Source organism: Capsicum annuum, chromosome 11 (assembly GCF_002878395.1).
Source record: "Capsicum annuum cultivar UCD-10X-F1 chromosome 11, UCD10Xv1.1, whole genome shotgun sequence".
NCBI lineage: Eukaryota > Viridiplantae > Streptophyta > Magnoliopsida > Solanales > Solanaceae > Capsicum > Capsicum annuum.
In genome coordinates, this window is record NC_061121.1 from 70,263,657 (window position 1) to 70,282,866 (window position 19,210).

The window sequence follows — 19,210 nt, forward strand, 5'->3', positions numbered from 1 at the left end:
AACCAAAGTCTGAGTTGAACTACATATCTTACCATGTTTAAGCCTAACATCGCAATCAGAAGGTACTACACATAACACGATAATACTAGTCTAAACCGCAGGATTCAATATTCTATTTCTTTTAGAGATCTCATCCCGGGGATAATACTCCTTATCACTTTAATGGATAACTCTAAACTCTTACTATGAATTGACTAAAGCATAATGCATTCATCCATATATATACCAACATGACATTTAAGCCTATTGTTATCACCACATATGAATTTCTAGGCAACCAATCACCTTGGAATTTTCCCTTGTTCTCTAATACAATTATCAATAACAACGTTTATGCATTATCGCTAAGAAGACACACCAAGAATTCTCAACTAACTATGACATATATCAATGCTTTGCCTTAATATTTCTTCTTATTTGTAGCCTTGGATAAAACAAGCAAACAAAAATCCGCCTTAATGAGGGTCATCTACTCTATATCATCTAAAATATTGTTCATCCATCTTTATCACCACTATTTTAATAGAAGAAGAGTTCACTGAAGGGCTAGAACATGAGGACCTAAAGAATGAAAGAATACTATACATAACTTTGACACTTAACTGAGGCATGACGAATGAAGTATCAAAGTCCTGAATTCATTAAATAGATCTAAACTGAGGATGTACATGACATAATGTGAATTTCACTACTCAATAAAGGGTGTACCATGAGTTTTGAAAATTGAGCATACTCTGTAACATGGGTTCATACTTATTAAGAGTTTCTTAACATAAGACTGAATCTCATAGATTCATGGAGGATGACTCGAATCATAGACTGAAGCTGCTACTTCTTTACTAGGAGTTGAGAATGAACATAAATATGCATGAAGTGTATAAGCATTGGTCATGGGCTGGCTCTATCTCACAATACATTCCTAGGGTGCCATAATGACTAAAATCTAAGGAAAATAATACGTTAGAGAAAGAATGGATAACTATCTCATTAAAACTCTTATTGGCATGCCTCACAATCTAATTCTAAAATCTTCATTTGGTTCTTCACCCTATCATCTCCTTCTTAGATCAGAGCGGACATTCTAAGCCATCCTATTTGACATCCTTAAGACCGAGTCATAATTTCTTTGCTCTAACGGTCGACATTTAAATGCTTACTCACCCAGATAAATGCTATTTGGACAAAACTATCTTTATTCTTTTATAGTGCTTTAATGTATACCACTCTTAACTTTCTCTAGCTTCAACAATCATCATCATATGCTTACAATCTTCTCGACAAGCATTCTTGCCTCACTAAATACATAATCTGCCTTTTGTTCTTCATAGCCTACTAATATGACATCTCTAAACTTAGATTTTTTGATAAATCAAATCATACTAAAAGCACCATATATTATATAACTAGCACTATTCACACTTAGAAACTCATGAGCACTATCTAAGCACACATGACATGTTAAAAATATAGAAAATAATGCTGCCCCATATCACTTTGGGTGCACCTCTACATCATACATAAATCATCCATAACTGCTTAACTTCGCCATCAAGAGCACCATATATTATATAACTAGCGTTATTCACACTTAGCAACTCATGAGCACTATCTAAGCACACATGACATGCTAAAAACATAGAAAATAATGCTGCCCCATATCACTTTGGGTGTACCTCTACATCATACCTACTTCATCATACTTAATTAAAAAATAAATGAACATAAATTCTTGCATACATCATTCCAAGCCCACTAGCTCACCGTTCATATAACTAACATCACTATCCTAATCAATCATTATATCCACCTTGATGATCATTCATTGTTCAAGATTAGATAGAACTACTAGACATGATTAACCATAACCTCTTGCACAATACATTCTTGGGAAAACATTAAGAAACACTAGTCCACAAGAACCTCATAATAATAACTAATCATAATCTTATTGTCTATCTTACTATAATCCATTTGTATACACTTTTTATACACATTACTACAACTTATCCATCCATATATTGAAATTATACTCCTAGCCCTATGAGCATCACCAATTTCTCTTCCACAACCACAAAGAAAACCCATATTAACAATCCTTATCAACATGATACTTTCGTTAATAACCTATACTTTTCTGATATAATGGAATACCATTAAGAACTCCTTTCTTACTTTAAGCATACCATAATTTACCTTCACTAATAACTCCTTCTCTACCTTCTACCATGAAACCTATACCACATTTACTATCCCTTAACACAAAAGGATATATAACCTCAATCCTACTTAATAGGGGACATAGATCTATCAATTTACCAACAACTAAATTCTCAGCCAACCTTGTCTTGTTACCACACTTCTAAATCCATACTTCCAACTCTAAGGATGTTCTACTACTTAGGAATCACAACACCTTAAGTTACACTATCCCTTAAAAAACATGTATTCAATACTCTAGGCACATGGTTCTACCTTTTATAAGTGTTATCTGTAATAAAGGGCTAAAGAGAAATCCAATTACGTAGCATATTCTGCCATAAGTGCACAACTCATATGAATAAGGACATAATCTTTTGAATTAAAGGACTTTAAACACACTAGAGAGCTCTTCTCAATCCCTTTGCACAATTTTTGAAGTTACTGATAATAAATTTGAGAGCATCATCACAAGAGGAAGTAACATTTACTACTCATGTTATCTCAATAATGTAAGAGATAGAGAATTATAAAGTAACACACAAATCAATAGAGGTTTCTAAGAGAATAAACTTACCACACGATCTAGAGAATAAAGAAGGGAAATATTTCATAAATACCAAATATCCTTTCAAATAAAAGAAAAGACGTCTCCTAACCATTTCTTAACATAGTTTGGGGGTTTTCAATCTTGTCAAGTGTGAAAGTACATCTTGGACTTCTAAAGAACTAATTCGAGACTAAGAATAATTAGACTGTAGTTAATTAGGTATGGATCTTGGGATTATGATTTCCCAGGGGAAAGCTATGCATGGACTTATGAAAAGTTGATACAAGCTTTAATTGATGATGATATGGTAGGGTAGGTTTAAATCTTTGTGGTTAGTATTTCAATAAAACCATAAAGATTTCACCCATTGGATCTTTCGAGCACCTAATGTGTGTGTCCATTAAATCCACCGATTACCACAATTAGGCACCCATATTTATAGGATAGTCAACCTCATATGAACCTTTATATCAAAGATAGTGAAAAATTGGCAAGGCATACCTAAAAATTATCTGGTATTTCTTTGGTTCCCGCATCCCTCTTTCAAGGATGAGGTGGTTTCCTAAAGTTCACCCTAAACCCCTCTTTCAAGGATGTCTAGGGCTTTCTAGAGCTTTGGACTTTCATCCATCAAACCCATTTAGGCATTTAGGGCTTTCACCCACAAATCCCAACCTATTTAATCAAGCAACAGTAGAACCCAACATTAACAAACTAAATTCCACACAAATATATCACGACCTATGCAAGATTGCTTTCTATTTAAACATAATCTGAAAAGGCAAATCTAGTAACTCATAATAACAATAACAACAAATAAACTGCGATGTCTATTAAAGTTATTCATAGAAAAAACAAAGATAGTGCAAACTGCATATTAGACTCAAATGAATCTTCAATAGACAAATGCAAATCTACACTTGGAAGTTACTCTAATGTCATGTTAGCTCAAATTAATAGAAATTTAAGCTCTAAGTTCAATGAAATTACTAAAAACCTAAAACAAGGATGGGAGGTAGGGTTGTGGAAAGATGGATGAAAATGAGCTTTAGCCACTATTCAACATCTGATAAATATTACAAAAATGCCACCATCTTTAGGTCTCTTTACGTGAGTTATAATTTTGTCCTTGAAGCTTTCCCGCTTAACTGCGATCACTATTTCTTGACTACATTCACAAATCCCCTAATTTTGTTAGTAATATCACGATCGCCACTAAGATGACTTGTTGGCTGGACGCGATCACTACCCTCAGGATGTGATCGCAGTAACGAAGGGTCAATTTCCAGGCCTACAGTTCACCTTTCATTCTTTTTACTCACATTTCTTTTTTTTTTGACTTGAATGACTTGTTTCTTATCTTCCCTTTTCAACTTTTCCTACACAAATGAGCATTAAGTAAGAGATTAACAAAAAATCAATGGAAAAGAATAATAGTTTAGGATTAAAAGATTCAAGAAAATCATCAAATTGATGACTTATTAGTGATATTAAGCTAACCCATATTATTGGCATAACTCATGAGCAACTAAATAAAATACATATAACTAGAAGTAATAAGTGAAAGAGATGTCTTTAGTTGAATATGTTCAATACAAAACTATTTAAAACATATACACTGTAGTTATACAAAACAAAACTTAAACTAAATACATCAACTTTAACTGATAGTCTACGAAGCCTTAACTAATGCAGACTATAGGTTGCCGAGATGTAACACCCCGAAATATCATCCCGAGACGCCACACGGTGCCCAAGGCTACACGTAGCCTAAAGATAACCCTTTAAGCCAAAACACTACCTTTGGGTTCCAACACAACAACATACACGCTACGGTAAGGATAAATATATAAGTACATATCATATCACATCGTACATGGCATGAAATATCATTAGACTGTACATATATGGAATATCTATACACAAACCAACCCAACAATACACTACTCTGACATAGCCTCTATACAGTAAAATCAATGAGCCATTGGGACAAATCCCAAACTAACTCAACAATCCAAAGGGAGCACAAAACAACAACACCAAAACTAGCAACTTGGTCCTCGAACCATGAGGACTAACCACTGAAGTAACGTAGATGCAGAACTTGAATATCAATATCGCGGCTGTGGCTGAGTACTTGAACCTACATCAAGGTAAGAATGTAGGCCATAGCAAAATATGTGGGTCAGCACAAGATACGTACTGAGTATGTGGGGGCGCATGCAAAATATAAATAATATCATAAATTTCGTAAAAACGTACATACGGACCATAATGACACACCTGGCTTGAGTGACACTGAATCATGCAACTCATAATATCTTAGATAGGAAATGTAGGAGAAAAAACTCATAAATCATTATAGATCATCATAGGCAACTTGACTTACCACATCAAAACTCAGAGTGACTCAGTAGTTCAATAAACATGACTTATAGACAGGAGAGTTTCTTATAACCGACAACCCCACATAAGCTATGTGGAATATCAATATTTGAAACCCCCACTGGTGGAAGAGTCATACTCTTCACTAGGGAGTACGACCTTAAAACTGCAATAATCACAACCGGGCTCTCTGGCCATTAATATCATCATCAAACAACCCTATGGTGGCACATAGGTTTGGCGAAATACCAAATTTCTCTCTCAGTGCTAAGTAGTACTCCCCGACTAGCTCAGAACACGTTAGAAAATCCACCATAATATCACAAGTCTATCATAAAGACCAAATCAAATTTGCTTCTCATTTATCAAATCATATCAATTTTTGCATTCCTAACTCAACACATTTTACCTCAAAACATTTTAATCTTCCACAACATCAACAAGGTATCAATGCATTGAATCATAAGTGGCTCGACATTTGGACAAGGATATGAAGACTCAATACATAGTATTTTCAATAATTTAACTCATCAAAATCATCCAAAAAATACCAAGACTCATTGCAACTTCAATATCAACATTTCTCAATTTGCCATCCAACTCTCATTTAAAGGTACTTGAGAGATCAACCCATAGTAGGGATATAGAATTTCCACTATCAATTATAAATTCATAATAAGGAAATACTGGAATGATAGTATAAATCAAGGCTTAACAAATTAAATCATCATACTCTCATAATCAAATACTTTTTGGACATAATTCAATCTTAACATCATACACATATCAGATGACATAATTCCATAGCTCATGGAAAATAATATAAGATATAAAACCATATTTCCAATTCATGATAAAACATGTAAAATCTCATGTCAATGTAATTTAACAAAAATACCGGGTACAACATCGAAAAGATAATCTTGTTCAAAGCCCCACCTACCTAAAAATGAAAGATGAATATGAACTTCAGACTTCGGAACTTTATTCACAAAAATAAAGGGTGCTTCTCGAAGTCCTTAACATGATCAACTCGAATACTAAATCAATTTGAAATTCCTACAGTTCAATCAAGAGACATAGAAGGATGAAATTTGGAGTAGCAGGTTTGGGGTTTGAGCCTTAGGAAATTTTGGAGACAAAATGAGCTATTGAATGCTCTTAATGGACTTAAATCCATGGTTTACCCAGATGGATTTTTGTGGGAATGACCAAAATACCCTTAAAAATCAAATAATGTCAAATCTGTCCTTTGGTGGATTATTTTGATAAGTTAAAGTAGATCGACTATAACCTTTCTCTCTGATGGCCAAATTGGATGAAACTAATTTCATTAGAAAGAGGACTTTGAGAGCTTTCTGTTGATATATAGTAGCTCACCCAGATCATTATGTACAAGGAGTTATGGTCCTTTGAAGTTGACCCAAAAATTCGCCTGGCCTCAGTATTTTCTTCCTACACATTTACTGTTCACCACTATTCATGGTTAGATCGAAATGATCATAACTCATCGCTCGAGTGTCCGTTTTGGATGATCCACATATCATTGGAATGATTATTCGATGCTCTACGCGATGACGGGTCGCATATCTAGAAATTCCACAAAGAAAATTTTTTAATCACAATAAAGAATAGAATTCAACACATTTTCATCCGAGATCTTAACGAAAAATTATTCCGGGGCATCACATCATCTCCCCCTTAGAAACATTCGTCCTCGAATATTGATAGGTAGGTCAAGAATACTATGAAAATGAGTATATAGAGAAAAATCATCTTGCCCAAGTATATACTCCATTCTAGATTTATTTTGATATCGTAGAAAACACACAAGCCAAGATAAACATACCAAGAAGGAAGAAAAACCTTGCTACAAGGAAGGATGAGTCACTATTTCAAATATATGTCATACCCATACCCAAACCTACATTAAAAGCCAAGTATACTCCTATAGTGAACCTAGTTTGATTTTTTGAAAATAGAAGTATAGAAATAAGGTAAAATCTATGGTTGTGTACATATATCGTTTGAACTCTATGGTTGTGTACATATATCGTTTGAACTTCTTTGTGAGTGCAAGCATCTTAGTTGAATTCTTATTTTTAAATGGCATATGTATATGTCTAGGACTTTTTTGTGGCGTATGAAATGGTGTTATCTTGTCTATTGTTGATTATTAGGTAGTGGTCATTTGTGTATACACAATTATCAATCAACATTAAGTCATATGTAGATCGTTTTTGCTTTTTTTAAATAAGCTTGGAATGATCACAACTGCTTTGATAAAGATTTAGAAGAGTGGGGAATTGGAATTATAAAAGAAAGTGTTAAGTGTCACATGACTTTTGTAGTTTTCCTAGGTTTCTTTTGTTTAAGTGTTGTGTTAGTATAGTTGAATTTTTTCATTTGAGGACATAAAAAGGTTCTTGGTTGAGGGTTTTTATGTGTCTTGGTTTTATGATACTTTCAAATCATAAAACAAGGAATTGGTGTATCTTCTTAAGTAGTTTTTGGTAGATTTGATGTGTGTTTGGTAGTTTGTGTAGGAAAATAGTTTTTAGAAGTGAGATACAAACAAACACTAAAATAATAATAAATGTTTATTGTTAGATACAAGGACAATTTGTTAGGTAATACCACATGTTGAGCCTTAACTCATTCTAATGCACACAAATAAAGTCTCAAAGATTGAACATTAAGAGGCAAGCCATAACTGCTTCCAACAATCCATTAAGTCAGACAACAACTCCCATTGACACGTTCTTAAGATCAATGAAGTGCAGAATCTGGATGATGTAAAAGTAGTTTAGGGACAATGATTCGTTAAGTCAATCCAAGGGTCTGAATGATCCATTCTGAGAGGTCATTTGCATCAAGTATTGAAAAGATAAAAATCAAGTATGGTGGGTATGAGTCATTGTATGATTCATCAAATAAACTATTGAATTTCTCACTAAGGTGTGATAAGAAGTAAAGAAACACAAAGTATGAGTCATTTCCATGCAAAAGTAGTCATTGGGACACCTTATGACTTATTTGCACTGTAGAGCCTGCAATCTAATTTGTTTAGGATAAATTTAGATTTTGTGTATAAATACCTTTCCTAGGGTTTCTTTTATTGTTTATGCACTGATACACTCTTATATTATTTAGAAACATGCATATTGTTTTATTCTTTGATTTTGAAGAATTATTCATAATTTTAATCATTGGTTATAAAATTATTTTTTAGAATTCAAGTTTCCAAATTTCAGCTAATCAGTCTTGTAAGTTCACAATTATGAATTCATCTATAATTTCTCATTGTGATCCTTCAAGCATGAGTAGATAAATACATAACTAGGTTGTAGGTACCATGGTGAATTAGAAAAGTTTGATAAGTACTTAGTGAGCCTTGAATAGTATTAATGCATGCATTGTTTTGCTTTTGTATTGCTTGATTTTTAACGGTGGGCAATGTTAGAAATTGCCTAATTCATTATTGTTTTCGCCAAAGAGTTGGAGAACAGGAAAAGAGATTAACAAAGGAGATTCGAGGCTATCAGCCATCACATAATAACTTGATCTTATCTGAGAATAGCTAATCTAGGATCAAAGAAAAGGGTTAATATGCAAAACTTATGTGACATAGACAATAATTTATAATAGTTGTCTATAAAGCCAACCATCCATTTGGATGAACCTAACATACTAATTTTTTATTCTAAGCACCAGGATAGATCACTAGTACACTACACCAACTAAGTTATTTATGAATCAAAATCTCAAGACACACTAAAATTCATAAGAAATAAAGACCTCAATGCCATTTTGAGTCATTTTTAATGTTAGTATGGTTGTTTTTTAGATTTAAAGCAAAAAAATGGTCAACAAAGCATACAAAAAAAAGGATATGAAGAAACAGAGCTAGGAGTGAAAAATAGCATCAATTAAGTAGTTTAGTGTATCACTATACTTTTTGGTAGATTGCCAAAGTAAGGAGCACTTCGCCAAAAGTAGTAGACCAGGACAACTACGAGTGAAGCGATTCGGCGATAAGGAGGACTAGGTTGGTGTAGAAACATACAATATTATGGTAACGAGTTTAGATAATTAAAGTGGACAAATGCCAATAACCGATGATCATGATAGAGATAGTTTGTGAAGAGAGACTACTTCAGTGCATTACCTATGCAATTGGCTTTTCTCTCTATCCATCTTTGAAGTATCCTCAATAATCATATTGTAAATTTGTGTGCCTATTTTTTATTCATCTATAAGATGCATTTGGAAGCATTCAACCCCATATTTTACTGAATTTGAGATTTAGTAGTTGTAATTGAAAACCTAATATTTTCATTAGCATTCATGTTGATTTTTCACTTGAGGTTTAAGGATTTTATTGTGAATTTTTGAATCCATAGAGCTTTTTATGAGCATAATGGTATAATCTCTTTTTTCTCTTATTATGTTTAGCTAATCCATTTGATTGCGATTGTTCACTTTTTGATTGATGGGGAGGTGATTATTGGCTAAGGAAGCTGCCTAAGGATCCATTAATCATATGTCGAGAAAACAAATCCTTTTTTTGATAGGTTATTTCCTCCATCTTGTATGCTTCAACATCAAGAAACAATTACAAAAAATTTTCAATTGAGTGGTGAAATTTTATTTGAATCTTGGATAAGGCTTAAGAAGAAGTTACTCCACTATCCAACACATGAACTACTAGATAAGTTATTTTATGCCACGTAAGTTTGATGATTTTATTTTGATATCTCCCATGTGTTTTAATGAGATATAAGGTTGAATGTTGATTAATAATGTTAACGGGACCATTGGAAGGTGTTTCAAAATTTTTAGGATAAGTTTCAATGGCCGAACAGAACTCTAAAATAATAAGGCTCCGTGTTTAGGCTGTGCCATGGAAAAAAGGAACATAATAACTCAAAAACTAGTGGACTGGAGTGATAAGGGAGTTCCATGATTGTTAGGTGCGGCAATAAGGGTATGCCACACCACTCTCTTAGCACGATAAGGGTGTGTGATGCTAATGTCCATGATGATGCCAAAATCCTATTTTTTCTTTAATTTTTTAGGGGCAATTTGGTCTTTTATGTCCTACTTGGTCCATTAACTAATAATAAATGTGTTTTCCGTTCATATAACATAAAATCCACCTTTTCATCTCCTTCTAATCTCTCAAGAATACAAAAAGGAAGGGTTTCTATAAAAAAATTCCATCTCAAGGACTCTACATTTAAGTTTCCTTCAAGAAACTTTCTAAGATCAAGTATGTGGGGTTTGAATAAGGATCATCTTCCCTACTTATGCCCTAAAGTTTAATTTTTATGTGAATTTCAAGATTTGATGACTAGGTTTTGCACCCTTTCCATGAGTTTAAATTATGATTCTTTCTTATAATTTGATCTTTATTTAGTATAAGAATTCATTTTTACTCAAGTTTGAGATGAAATTCTATGAGTTGGTAAATGTACATGATTTATTCACTTTGCAAACAATTTAGACTTTACTACTTCAGAACACAAAATATTATAATATGATTACAATATCAGTTTTGATCTTATGATCTCAAAGAAAGGTATGAAATTCACGTATTTATTCATGAGTATGATTTAGCAACAAAAGCATGATTGGTTTTAAGACTTATAAACCTATATTCTTACTTTAATGTGAATTACATATATTATGAGGACTAGTATATTTTCAGAGTAGTATTTAGCACCGAGGGAATATTGGTTCACTGCTCTTGAATTCCCATAAACGATGTGCCACTATAGGTTAAATGGGTCCTTGTTAGAGAATGTCTCCCTTGCCTAAATGGGGTTAGTTTCACAATCACTCCAGTTTTGGATCTATATCGATGGCAAGATATGGAGCATCCCTTCTAAACTTTGGTTGGCCGGTGATCTCGATATAACTTATATGGTTAATGTCAGTTGTAAGAATCTCCCACAGAAAAGATGATTTCTGAAACTAAGTGTAATTAGTCACTAAATTTACTTGATTTATGCTTTATTATTTAATCTTAATAGTATCGCAATTTATTCATGATTATGGTGGGTCTGTGTGCACTTAGCATGCACGTTTTAAGATTATGATATATAGCAGTCTTCGTTATTTCATTTACCTGTCAAGACCCGATTTATGAGTCATGATGACACCGACTTTATTCCATCAGTTGGTAACCTAAACTATACCCCAAAGCTAGAAACAATCGGCTAATTTAGTGGATAATGTCATAAATACCTAAAATATGAGAAAAAAAAGGAATACAAGAAATAAATAGGCAATAGTAATAATGACTATGCAGAAGATAAATAATATGACATAACACCCCACACCTAGTAGTGTCAGAACAAGAGCCAATAACAAAAGAAATACGAGTACTATATTAGTCAAATATACATCAGTCTCGAAATGGAAAGACTAGGAAAAAGTAGAAGAAGGAGAAAAGATCAACTCCTACTATGGGAGCTCACCCTGTCTTTGAAATATAGTCAATAAGATCGCAACATCAATGGCAATAACTATACTAGAATCTGTACTAAAATAGTGTAAAAGTGTAGTATGAGCATAAAAGCCACTGGTATTCAGTAGGAATCATCGGCGACTGTGCTAAATAATACTATAAGAATAATGATTTGCAAGATTAATAAGCCAATTCAAGTAAAAAGGAAAACCTAGAATGAGGCTTCGAAAACTATAAGTAAATAAATAATCTTAAATGAAATAACCTAAAAGAACTCATAAATATCACTAAAAACACATGCCCTCATAAGCCAATAAATGTAGAAAAGTAAATAAATCAATGCAGGCCTCCATAAGCCAAGAGGGTGCAAATAAATAGTAAAAGTAAACCAAAAATATACTAAACAACCCATCTCAAAGCCATAACAATGAATTCTTACATATAATAAACACATATTAAATAACCTCTTACTGTTGAAGTAAAATCAAAACTTATACCATCATCATTTATCGAACTTTAAACGAAACTCATATAATCATAAATCTCTGGACATAAACTGAAATAAGAATGAAATAACAAGTACCAATTTACAATAAGTATCATGCATCTAGACTCCTCATACTCTAAAATATTTATATTTAAAAGATATAAGACCCTTAATAAGTCTACAAAGAGGTAATGATGGTGCTGACCCACGGTGGGCCAAAGGGCCTACTCCAATCCCTCATATCCATTCTATGGAAAATTCCTCCTAAACTAAGGTAAGGTATATATCTGACTACTATAAATTAACTAATCCATATTCCAATTCTAAGATATCAATTCTGCCCTATGAATGAGTAACCAAGTCAATTATGCCAAATTACAATTCCTAAATTGACTAAGAGATCCAACTTACATTAAATATACTTCAAAGACCTAATTACCAGACCATATCTAGCACATTATAGTAAATATACTACAAATTAGCCCAATCTATGAGAAAGGAAAACCTAGAATACTTGGACGGCAAAGAAAGCCTGATGAAATTTGCTAAATTAGTGAATTTCCCTTCTGAGGAGCCTCAACAAGATGCCATGCTAATACAAATGAGAATCCACTTACAAATATGAGAAAACAGTAACCATATTGCATTTTTGTGATTTTGCAACAAATATGAGAAAAACAGTAATCATATTGCATTTATGTGCAAGTTTGCTCAAAAATTATGTAAAAATTCTATGTGGGGCTTTCATGTGGAATCACACTTTTAAAATTGACAACGCGCACAATTATGCTCAAGGAACATTTACCTTCAAGAATGGGTAAATTCCAAGCTCAAATGGTGCTAAAATCAAACCACCAATAATTTAGGGATTTCGGGACATTATTTAGAATTTAACCATGAAATTAATGAAATCTTACCAAGATTCGTACAAGAAATTAGTAATTAACGCTCACAAACATCCCAAAATCACCTATTAATGTTTCTCCAAAGTTTTCACGTGTTCTAGGATTTTTCAATCATGAACTTGTGTGAAAAATGGGAGAAAATCAGACTAATTGGGGCATCTAAAGGCTCCCATGTGCCGTTAAAATGGGAACCGGTCCGCTTTATTGGTCAACGCTAAAGCACCTAGGTGCCGGTAAAGAATTACCTACCTATGCTTGGCATGTTTCTAAAGCCCACACGATTGCACTAAAGTGGATGAACTTTAGCGGTCATCCTACCACTAAAGCGACTCGTCGGGATGTCTAGGCTGCTAAAGTGCCTGGAAGGCTGCTTTAGCAGATACACTACCTTAAGACTTGAAATTTTTCTAAGTCTCCATTGACCCCTTAAGAACCGTTCGGAATCCCATATATATAAAAAAATTATGCTACCCTATCAAATTTGACATTTCGTACTCCATAATGCAATCAAAATTTCAATTCGTGTTCGTTTTGACAAAAAATGGACCCACACCCATGGGCCATTTTTCTTAATTTCTGGCTAATGGCTCAAAACGAATCTTAAAGCCTTGAGAATTGAACCAAAAGTCCCTATATCCTAGAATAAATGTTTCATTGTTGGAACTATGAAAAATTGAATACGACGTTGCTAAACTAAAGGTTTTTCTTGGTAGCCAATTCTTACAAGCGAAGACTTCAAAACCTGGAATTGGCACTAAAAATAAACAAAATGCCTGGTAACGAAATTGTTAGCTATAGCTTATCAGATATGACTTGGGGCAACAATAGCAAAGATCTAAATGGAAAAATTATGTGGAAATATAAAAAATGACTTGTAGAATCATTATAATATCCACTACTAAAACAACTTTTTGTTCACAAAATAAAGAGTTAAGGTGTACCTAAAGCCTCAAATGGGTAAGGATATTGGGTATGTATTTCAATCTCAACCTCGTAAGTGGCCTCCTGTTCTGCACGGTGTTTCCCATAAACCTTAACCACTAGAATCTCTCTAGAGCGCAATCACGTTCCATCTCTCACTAATATTAATACATGATTCTTCACGAAGGTCAATCGCTCATCCAATTGAATTAAATCCCATGGAAACACATGAGACTCATCTGGAATAGACCATCACAAAATAGAAACATGGAAAACTGAGTGAACATCAGGAAAATCTAGGGGTAAGACCAACTCATATTCCACCTCTCCAACTATGTAAATAATCTCAAAGGTTCCAATATATTTGTGGCTGACCTTTTCTTTCCTATTTAACCTCATCACATCCTTCATAGGTAATACTCGAAGAAATACTTGTTAACCAACTCTAAATTTTAAGTCATGAAGTCTACGATCTACATAAGCCTTCTACCTACTCTAAGCCACCCTCAACCTATCCTGAATCACCCTGACTCTATTTAATGACTCCTATAGAAAGACTATACCACGGGGTCTAATCTTAAAAGTATTAAACCACTCAATCAGAGAACGATATCATTTACCACATAAAGCATAAAATGGCACTATATCAATACTCGAATATAGCTATTACTAAATGCAAACTCCCCCAAAGCTATGTGCTACTCCCACTAACCTTTAAAATCTATTACATATAAACTCAAGAACCTAAATAGTCTACTCTGATTGCTCATCGATCTAACGGTGAAAAGTTGTGCTAAATCTACATGAGTACCCAACTTTTCCTAAGAAGTTCTCCAAAAGATGGAAGTAAACACTGAGCCCGAATCTAAAATAATCGATATAGGTACTCCATACAAATGGACTATCTCATAAACATAGATATGGGCTTACCTATCGATACTAAAGGACATCTGAATAGGAATGAAATATGCCATTTTGGTTAATCAATCCACAATGATTGGAATACCTTGGGGACTATGGGATGTGCGAGGTAGACCACTAATAGAATATATCATAATCTGCTCCCATTTTAATTAGGGAAAATGAAATCCCTGAATCACGTAATTAGGTCCCTAATGCTCGGCTTACTCCTACTGACAACATAGGCAACGAGCTATACAAAGTTTGCCATATCTCTTTTCAAGACACTGTACCAATAATGCTTCTCAAATATCTATGCATCTTGGGTGTACACCGATGAATAAAATATCTAGAGCTATAAGCCTCCAGCAAAATCAACTAAATTAAGTCACCAACTTCCAAAACACAATACAATAATAAAATCTAAGTATAACTATAGAATTTATGATATCCCTCTTGGACTCGCCACTCCGCACCTAATAATAGATGATGCAAAGTACTAATCTTCAGGACTCCAATTCTACTCAAATAGGGTAAACCTTGCCTGAAAACAAGCAAGAATCCTTCGAGGGTCTGAAATATCAAGTTGTACCAAATTGGCTATGGAATAGATGTATCACACCATCAGCCTTTGAGAACAAAGATAAAAGCCAATGTACCCATACTCGACGTCATTCAACTCATGGCGGCCGCTACTACATTCACTTTGCGAAATGGTAAACAATAGAGATGTCATAATCCTTAAAAAGCTCTGTCCATCTACGCTACCTAGAATTTAGCTCTCTTTAGGTCATAAGATGCTAAAGTCTATGATGATTCTTGTAAATCACACCAAGCACACCATAAATATAATTCCTCTAAATCTTAAGAGCAAAAACTACCGCCATCAACTCAAAATCATGAGTTAGGTAGTTGCGCTCGTGGACCTTTAGCTGCCTCAATACATAAGTAATTGATAAACCCTACTTTATCGAAACATAACCCAAACCAATATCGAAAGCATCATAATACACAATGATTCCCTCACCCTCAATAGGATGAGCCAATATAGGAGTTGAAGTGAAAAATCCCATGATATTACAAAATCTTAAATCATAATTCTCAGACAACTGGAATAAAACCTCCTTATGGGTTATTATATTTATCAACACTGCAATAGTTGCAAAACGCTTAACGAATCACCTATAGTAATCAACCAAACCAATAAAGCTACGAATCCCAAAAGGAGCATAGGACTGGCTTAATCATGAATAGCCTCAATCATCATAGGGTCGACCATTATTGTCTCCTTAGACAACACATGTTCTAGGAATGTCACCGATCTAAGCCATAACTCAAACTTTGAGAATTTGACAAAAAACTTATGATCTCTCAAAATCTGGAGCACAATCCTCAAATCCTACATATGCTCTTCCCCCCCTCATCGAATACACATAGATGTCATTAATGAATACAATTATGATGGAATCCATATAAGGCCTAAAAATGCGATTCATCAAGTCCATAAATTGGGGCATTAATCAAACCAAAAGACATCACTAGAAACTCATAATGGCCATAACAAGTCCAAAAGGATCACTTTGAGATATCCTCAGCCTGAATCTTGAAATAATAGTAAGTAGACCTAAATTTAGTCTTAGAGAACAATACTGTTTTTTGAAGCTAGTTAAGCAAATCATCAATATGATATATTGGAACTAGTTCTTCACCATCACCTTAATAAAATTCCTGTAGTCATACATATATGCAAGGATCTATCTTTATTCTTCACAAACAAAATAAGAGCATTTCAAGGGTACATACTATCTAATAAAACCCTTACCCATAAGATACTGAAGTTGAGAATTTAGCTCCTTATTCTCGGTAGGAGCCATATGGTAAGATGCCATAAAAATAGGTCGGGTAACCAACTTAATATCAATAACAAACTTAATATCATAGTTAGGAGGAAGACTAGGAAGATTACTAGGAAAAATGTCAAAAACTCTTAAACTATTAGAATGGAGTCAAGGGATAGACTCTCTACATAAACATCACAGATATAAGTAAGATAAGACTTACAACTCCTTTAAATAAGTCTCTTATCTGAAATAAAAGAAATAATTACCATTAGCTCATGGTTAATAGATCCCTTCCATACAATGAGGCAGAGGGGGAGTATGCCGGGTATGGATAAGATCATGGTCTTGCAAAAATAATCAAAGACCACATGAAAAGGGAATACCAAGTACAGCCCAGAATCACATCAAAATACAACATGACTAATATAATGAGATCAGCCTGAGTATCAAAATCTCAAATAGTCATAACACATGATCTATGAACTAGATCTACTACTAAAGAATCACTTACAGGAGTAGATACACATAACAACATAGATAAAGAAGCCCAAGATAACTGTAATCACAGGGCATAATAAGCAGGAATATAAGAAATTTAGATTCTAGATAAAATAAAGTAAAAGTCGATTGATAGAACACTAAAATCATACTTGTAATAACAATATCTTAAAAAAACATCAAATCTAGAAGGTATGGCATACAACTGACCATGCCCCACCTGGCTGGGCTCCTAATCGACCTCCAATCCTTCTTGCCTGATGACCTTTATGAGCTTCGTACGGACCATCACGATGACCAAGCATACCACCTATAGATCAGAAAGGTACTTTCTTGATCGGTAGAACACTATAAGCTAAATAAACCATCACTCTAAAATTAGGGAATTCTTTTGAGAAATGATCAAAGTCCCCACGTCTATAACACACCCCAGGTTCTCCACTAAAATAAGAAGATTTGACTGACTAGATTAACCATCACAACTAGAATACTTAGAAGATTAACCCCTCAGAAGCTGATTGCTACCCTCACTAGGATGATCACTATAACTAGATTGGCCTCCATTGATAATCTAAAGTGTGACACCAATGAGCCTAGGCTAACGTAGAGGATACCTACCCTAAGAATCACTACCTTTGGACCGTGATACACTATAACTCCTTCTAAAGTTACCCTAATATCGTGGCCTCTTACTAATGACTTCTTGGGCCTCGCAATACATCTCCTCCATAACTTGAGCATAAAAATAAACGTCAATAAAAGATCTAACAACAACATTCAAACTCTATGTATCCTTGTGGAGAAGAAGTCTTAATACTTAAACCAAACACCAAACACGCTCGTACTCAATTGATAAATAAAATGTAGCATGCCTATACAACTCATATAATTGAGCCTTATACTCCACCACTATAATATAACCCTACTTAAATCATAGAATAAATCCCTCAAATGATCTTTAAGGTAATTATGCATATACTTCTCTAAAAACCCTTAGAGAACTGGGTCTATGTCAAAGTGGGAGGTCCAACTAGCATAGAATTAGGCCGAACTTTGCACTAATGTTGAGATTTTTGATACAATTGAAAAGTAATATTAACCACACTATGATTCTTAACTAGTCCTAAATTATGGAGTCTATCCTTGCAAGCAATCAAGAACTCATAAGCATCCTCACCTAGTGCACCACAAAACCTATGATAAGTCAATCTAAAAAATTAATCCAAAATATTGTGCTCTTCATAAAAAATTGATGGATAGTTAACCATCGGCTGAGAAACTACCAGCTGAGCAACCAACGATATAAAAAGGACATTTACTTTAGGAATTATAGCTATAGGCTACTTCGCTTCCTCAGTACCACTTTGGTACAAAGACTGTGCACTATTAGATAATGCATCACTAACATAGAGCTATGTTAGACCCTACTTACATCTGGCTAAAGTTGAAAGATCTTCAGCTTAGTAGCACAAATAGGGTATTGTAAAGGCCCCCTATCTTGGTCCCTAGATAGTGATGCATCTCTAGGGTTTCCATGACCTTTAGGTCATCTAAAAACTATGATGATATCCCTATTAGTTAACTTAGGGTCCTTATCTCATGTACTGGTAGCATGCGTCCTAGCCATCTTTAAAAGAGTAAAACTAAAGAAACCTTTTGAAATTAACTCAGATTCATAGATGAAGTGAGTTAAGATAATGAAGATCGCTTAAGAATGTCCTATTACCTCCATAAGATAAAAAATAAACATCATCATTCTAATCTGTAGGACTCTACTAGACACTTGCTCTTGTACTAATAATACTGGTGAACCTAGCGTTCTTATACAAATTTGTCAAGACCTTATTTATTAGTCATAATGGCACCTACTTTATCCTATATTAGGTAACAAAATCATAGCTTGGAGCCTAAATAAATTGGATTATTTGGGAAAAAATGGCATAAATGTTGAAAATATGTAAGAAAAAGCCTATAAGTAATAAATACAGAATGCAAATAATAATGATAATGCAAAATATAAATAAAATAAAGATAACATACTCTGACCTGGTAGTG